The 6,916-nt window shown below is 29.7% G+C and overlaps 1 protein-coding gene across 1 annotated transcript in view; it reads left to right on the top strand.

The window, feature by feature from the left end:
- Positions 1–237: 237 nt before the first annotated feature.
- Positions 238–6,916, top strand: part of LOC124366526 (atrial natriuretic peptide receptor 1-like) — a 32,513-nt gene continuing 25,834 nt past the window's right edge. The window contains exon 1 of the mRNA XM_046823115.1: positions 238–342. The gene's annotated coding sequence lies outside the window, so the exon portion shown is untranslated. The remainder of the gene's footprint in view (positions 343–6,916) is intronic.

Below are 6,916 nucleotides of genomic sequence, written 5' to 3'. Positions count from 1 at the left end.
ACTCCCCACAATAAACTAGACTTATCGATTAAGTAATCTCTTTCCCTGAATAGGTAGCTCTACATTTACAGTTACTGATGTGCTATATCTAGACGTCCATTTTGTTCCCCAGATGTAAGTGACCACATTAGCTATATTTTAGTACCCAGCCTAGTTTATGCTTGCGTATGTAAACTCTAGAGAATCAGTGTTGTTCAGAGACCTACATAAAACATAGTATCCTGAGTACTTTGCTTCCAGTTCCAGAGACGGGTCAGAACTCCATCCTCCCAGAACTGGCGCACCGCACTCTTGGAGGCTCTTCGGAACTCCACGGTTTAACAGCTTGCTACAAATTGTGACGTAAGTTAATAATGCATTTAGATGTAGCATAATGAATAATTGTTTAATAAGATTTTATTCATTTTAAATTGAATAAAAGTAATTGCAAAAATCAAAAACCATACAAGCCATACGAAGCCTTTTAAGAACTTCCGAAAACATAGTCTACCAGTTTTGAGGGCATTTGTTTAATATTTCCTAAAATATTTTGTAGTTAGAAGCTTGTAGTATCATTATTGGATTTTTAATTTAAAGATTATTAAATAATTTTAGGCATACACGCGGTATTTATGTATTACCATAGATACCAAATAAGATAGTCTCTTTAAAAATAGAAACAGTCTATACCGTAAAATGCTATATACTGCATATTTTATCACGTATAAAATATATCTTAGTTTAAAAAGTACTGTGAGCGATTTCATTTCTATTTAATAAGAAAGTTTTACAATAAAATTAATTATAAATATTAAATTCATAAAACTTAAATTGGATTACCACAATAATAATTTTTAACAATTATAATATAAATAAGAAGAATTTCATTCCAACGTGATACGTAATAAGCGTGGGGCTTATAAAGCTTTGTAATGGAATATTGGAGAGCTCTCTGTAAAGCTCTTTATGTTCCTCATTATTTCTAAAATGATAAGAATTCTCATGGGGTTGGTTTTTCCATCATAACATTTAAAACTAATTTTAATTACAGAAAACTCCACTTTCCTCAGGAGTCAATTCTAGCTCTTTGCAGTATATACGGATTCCAGCAACCGATATTTGCCACTTAATGTTATATAGAGATTCTATTCATTGTATTCTATACGCGTAACCGAATCGTACGTAGCTTGAGCTATAAAAAATAACACAAAAATTAAGTGAACCACAAAAACTGTATCAAATATAAAGTACGTGTTACTTCTGATTTTCTTATGTAATAGAAAATACTAAACAAAATATTTGTAATTAAATGTTATATTGTAAAAAATAAATATCCTATTTTTTTATAATTTAGTTTCATTGTAAATATGAAGTCTACAGAAAAACTCTTTTCTAGCTCACTTTCCACATAATACATTCACATTTTTATTTATTAAGCATCATAGATGTTATCAAATAATAAGAGTTAGAGCACTAGCGAGAGCACTAAAAGTTAAAAGTGCACTGAAATCCTAAATGCGCATTGCTTTTAAAATTTATTTTCCACTTTGTTTTTTTTTAGTTTTATTTTATGACTTAAATGTCAAATTTTGAAATCTCATATTATTGTATTCAATTCTTGTACATATATACTTATTCAAATGTGTTTTCTCTCTGACAACATGGTTACCCATGAGATAAATTAAAAAATATTCGCTAATGCTCAGCAAAATTCGATAAAGTAACATGCACCATGATCAAACACAAAGATCCCTAGATATAAATAAAGCTTTGTGCAAACTTTCAAGTCAATTTCATCTTCATATTCTGCAGATCGTATCAGACAGACAGGCAGAATTTAAGTGCTTCAAGACCCTCTAGTAATAGGCTTCGCTACATCTAATAATTTAACATCAGTTACGCTAGGAAAAGCTCATTCATTACTTTGCAAATAAATCATACCGGTAAATCTCACCAGAATCTACTATGTCATGTCTATTCTTTGACGTATTGGTGGACGAAATCTTTGCACAATATAAACCTGTATATTTTAATTTCAAATCGTATATCTGCATAGAGTCTTAGAAAATTCATACTAGCCCATTAAAAAAAAGGTAAGAACGGTAAGGAATGGGAGCTACAAGGTGGTTGGTCACAATACGTGTCAAGTGACAGGCTTCGCTCAGGATTATCAGCTTTAATTAGAGATACCACAAGGTAAGGAATGTTATTTTTTATTGTAGGACTTTGGTAATGATATTATAACTTCCCCTTTTTTGTAAATATTATTTTCTCGATTCCCAATGAGAAATTCAAACACCCGTAAACAGACCTTTGCCAAGATGTCCTGTGTTTCTGTAGAATGTGATATGGTCGTTTGAATAAACTTTATCTAAAGTTATATTTTAAATACATTTTTTTAAATTTATTACACAATATTACAAATTAATTGAATCTATAAATAATACAGTTTTGAAAATGAAATTGTCTTCTCGCCATTTCGTGAAGTTGTAATGCTCTTTGTTTGTACAATTGCACAAGCTTCATGAAGAGACAATACAAGCCTTGCTAATACGATTCTTTTACTAGAGATAAATACTTAAGCCCAGTAAACTAAATTTGGTGTTAGGTAGAATAAGAGTATCTTGATCTCAGTTCGTACTTTGGGATGGGGGCGGCTTGGGATGAAGAGAGTGAGGGAAAGAAAGACTGTGACCTCAATTTCTCCTCTGCTCCTGTCTGCTTAGCTCAAATTTGTAGGATATCCGTTTACCTGTTTTAATGGGTGATATTTAAAATACATTTTCTATTAGTTTTACAAAATGTTCTAGTTAAATATATGTATTTAACCTAACACTTAGCTGTGAACTGTTAGTGAATAACTAATTTTGGTTTATGAAATTATATCAAAGTAAAGCAGATGCAAAATGCAATTTGTATCAGAATCCAGTTGATAGTGTGTAAGTTCTGAGAGTTATATGGTTGTGAGTCACAAATTAAAATAGTACGGATACAAAGTTAATCAAAGTAAGAAACCAATGTGTTGGACACTCTGTATTACTATGACATTCAATATTCTCAGCCCGCTGTTTTAAAAATGTTTCTTATTTTCAGAATTTGGACTCACTGTAACAAAAAAAAGAGCCTTGCAGATGTAATACTGTTTTTTCTCTTACCGTAAATGCATGAATCGACATAGTACAAAGCATAATTCTAAAGTCTAGTTGATGAAAAGCAGCGATCAACAGTATACATTTTAGTTATATCTGAATAAGGATAATGTAAAGTAAATTTCATATAAAGTAAATGCCTGATAAAATAGATACATGGCCGGGATGTAAGCTTAATAGCTTCTCGTTACTGATCTCGCGCTTAATCAAGTCTTATCCACTAATCCCATATTCGATGTAGTTTGTCAAAAAAATTCATAAAGAATAGTATAATAGTTTTCTTTAGATATGACATTGCGCAATGTTTATCACTATAAATTTAACACTTTAATTCTCTCGTAGGACGTTTATATGGGCGTTGGGTGGGTTCTAACTCAACAGTATTCTTGTTTTATTCTCATTTCTAAAATTTTGTTTACTATTTATCCATCCGTTTATTCTGGCCTGAACACTCCTTTTCTAGTAATTTAATGGATAGGATAATGCGCCATTATGAGGCATCGGTGTATTAAAATAAATTCAAACTTTAATTTTACGTCAAACTTTCTTGCCACAACAAAAATATTATTTTCTAAGCAAATATACTCAAAATCAATTTATGCACAATGGTTTCATGTTTTAAGCGTTTCAGTTAATACAATAATAAAGCGTGTAATTCTTATATATATATATATCTTTATTATTATGGATTATTATTATTACATTCCTAACAAAATAATCTCATCATGAGTTTCTGTACTAATTTCAGATTATGATAATATTTTCAAATAATTAAGATTTAACTTCCTTGCACGTTTTAAATAGCTCACAATAAAATTATTTTTGAGCTACAGTATTTGTATTGGAGCAGAGTAATATTTGAGCCGAATATATGTCGTGAATCAGCTTTTATAGGTCTTGGTGTTTTTAATTATCATTCGATCCAGGTGGCAGGCAACATATTTAGTAAGGGTTTATCAATAATTACGTACAGCAATTTGCTGTTCCAACTAACACTACAAAACATAAAATGCGTTTTTTACAAACAAATGTATTTGTATTAAGTGCGAACTATTATAATAATGAAGCATAATTAAGAAATATATGATTCACATTAGGCTACACAAAATAATTGTGATATTACAATGTTGGTACTTGGACATTCCAATTCACCTTAAAAGGTTCACCTAGTGACCTTTAGAGTGTAATTTTCTTGAAGCATCAGAAACCGCTATATCTTTGGTATCACTTATCACTAGTCGATTATTGTGTGAGTATAAATATTACTGCACATTTTCAAGCTTTTAGCTCAGTTCTTTATAAAAATATATTGGCATAAACACACGATTATTTTCCGATGCACATGTGAGATAGGCTTAACTTAAGCTCAGCCCATATATTTTACATTGCATTAAATTGAATTTAAAGTTATTTTCTGCTCTGCTACATTCTCAACTACTCATCAGTTACTCTTGTATATAATTACTTTCCAACAAAATTTCGAAACAGCAAGATTAGCATCTTGTTTAAAACTCTAATCGTCTTAGTTCACAGTTGGAGATTAGTGTTATATTGTATTTTTAAACAGTTTCCTCACTTTACTTTCAGTGGTATCATAAAAAATCTTAAATATATCAAAGAACTAGCTATCCATGGTTCATACATTTTAATACCATTACCTTGAATAGTTAAACTTATCAATTATTTTGAACAACATCCATGTATGAAGAGGCTAAACGTAAAAGGATCTATCCTTTACAAATTGTAGCAATTTGGATACACCTCAATCTTTAATTTAGATAATATTTAAATGCTTTAATCAACTAATCTTTTGATATTTTTTGTAATCAAAGTAAATGATTATTATCTCAACCTGCTAAATATGATACATGATTTTTATTTCGCTAGTTGATTTTTTGCCCACGCCTCAGAAATGGATTTACACTCAAGGATATTAAATACGGAAAATAAATTTTTATGATAATTCGATTCTATGCATCAAATAAAACTAATTTCTCTATCAGTACAAACACCACGAGGATGCATATTCAAAACAACGACTGCTATTTCAATTTGGACCTGATGTTTATTGTTGTACCTTACACACACTTTTACATATTGCACTAAGTTTACGATTGTTTAAATAATAAATAAGGTGATTATTTGTATTTTTAAATTATACGAGAATCTATAAATAAGGATGCTACATTATTGGGCACCAATTTATATTTAAATATCTGTGTAGCTAACAAAAGTAACAAAGAGGACGGAAATCCACAAGTCCAACTACCTTATAGTTTAAAGTGACAGGGGCAGCGAAATTGTCCTCCTGCACTTAGTCCTACCGATTAAATCCCTTCTGCTTAACCGCTGGTACTAGTAACACCTCACATAATATCAGTTTCTCTTAAAATCAGTTTTAAAGGCACATATTACTAAATCATACACAATCTTCCAGGCACAAATCCATATGACATACCTTCAATTAAAGAGCAAACAATTAATGAATATGAATGAAAGTATACAATTAGGAGAGCGTTCGAACCTAAATCATATCATAGAGAAAACCGTTAATCTTTTAATCTTTAAAAAAGTGCATAACTCACTTATTTATGTATTTTAAGAAAAATAACTTGTTCTGGAATTCTAATAATATTTGCTAAACTATTTTTAAAAATTTTTTACCTTGCAGGCCTTTGTGATAAGCCGTTACCCAATTACATGTTAAACCCTTTTGATTTTATTATCACCGTGAACTGTGAACCAATTATCACTAATAAAAATTGGCACACAAATTTAGCTTATCAATATCTAGGCTAAGTTCGTCGTCAAACTTCAGTGCGCCATTTTGTTCAAATATAGCGTTTCTTTAAATGTAATACGTTAGCAACTCTATTACTTATGTACCTAGAGAATTTTAAAGAGTGTCCTGGAATCCTTATGTCATTTACTAAACTTTTCTTGTATCTTGAATGGGTTTTCTGATATAAACTACATTTACAACCTAACACAAAGACATTTCGCTGTAAAAAAATCTATATTAATGCTAGAAGAACAATTTAAATTTGAATGTTCAATATTAAAACTATTTAAATAGAATACTCATATTTAAATAATTTTGTTATACATCGATTTTCAACATTAACGAGTGAATATAAAATATGTTCACAACCTGTTACAGATATTGGGAGGAAAGAGGTAAACAACGCAAATTATTAATTTTATTAACTATTAATTATTAACTATTTATTTAAATTAACTCACTTTTGGTAATAAACGTTAATGGTTTAATCGTCCAGGTACATATTTGGAGGTCTACATCTGGGAAAGGAATGTAATATAGGGGTCGGCGGTGGACTTGTTCTAGAAACGCCAGGCTGTGACGGAATGAAATGTAGGTTTTCACAGTACATATATAATATATGCATATATATATAATATATACATATATATATGTATATATATATATATATATATATCAATATGTATTTTCTTCATGTAGAAATAAAAATAAAAAAACAAGAACGCTAATATTGGTGAACTCTTTATAAATTTTCGTATGTCTTAAGCATACTTCTTCAGATAACAATAAATATTGTATAAATACTTACAACATTAAATAATTGAACTAACTAAATATAAACAAGAAAAATAAGAACTGAAATAGAATAATAAACAGTGGAAAATACCTCCCAGCTGATGTTTTATCAGAAATTCCAAAGAGTAAAAAAAATATTTTCGAAATTAACGAATGTTCTAAAGGAAATTTTTATTTTAAAACAAGTTGATGAGCAGTTTCACTCTTTCTC

Source organism: Homalodisca vitripennis, chromosome 7 (assembly GCF_021130785.1).
Source record: "Homalodisca vitripennis isolate AUS2020 chromosome 7, UT_GWSS_2.1, whole genome shotgun sequence".
In the NCBI taxonomy this organism is placed as follows: domain Eukaryota; kingdom Metazoa; phylum Arthropoda; class Insecta; order Hemiptera; family Cicadellidae; genus Homalodisca; species Homalodisca vitripennis.
This window is presented reverse-complemented; position numbering and strand designations above follow the sequence as displayed.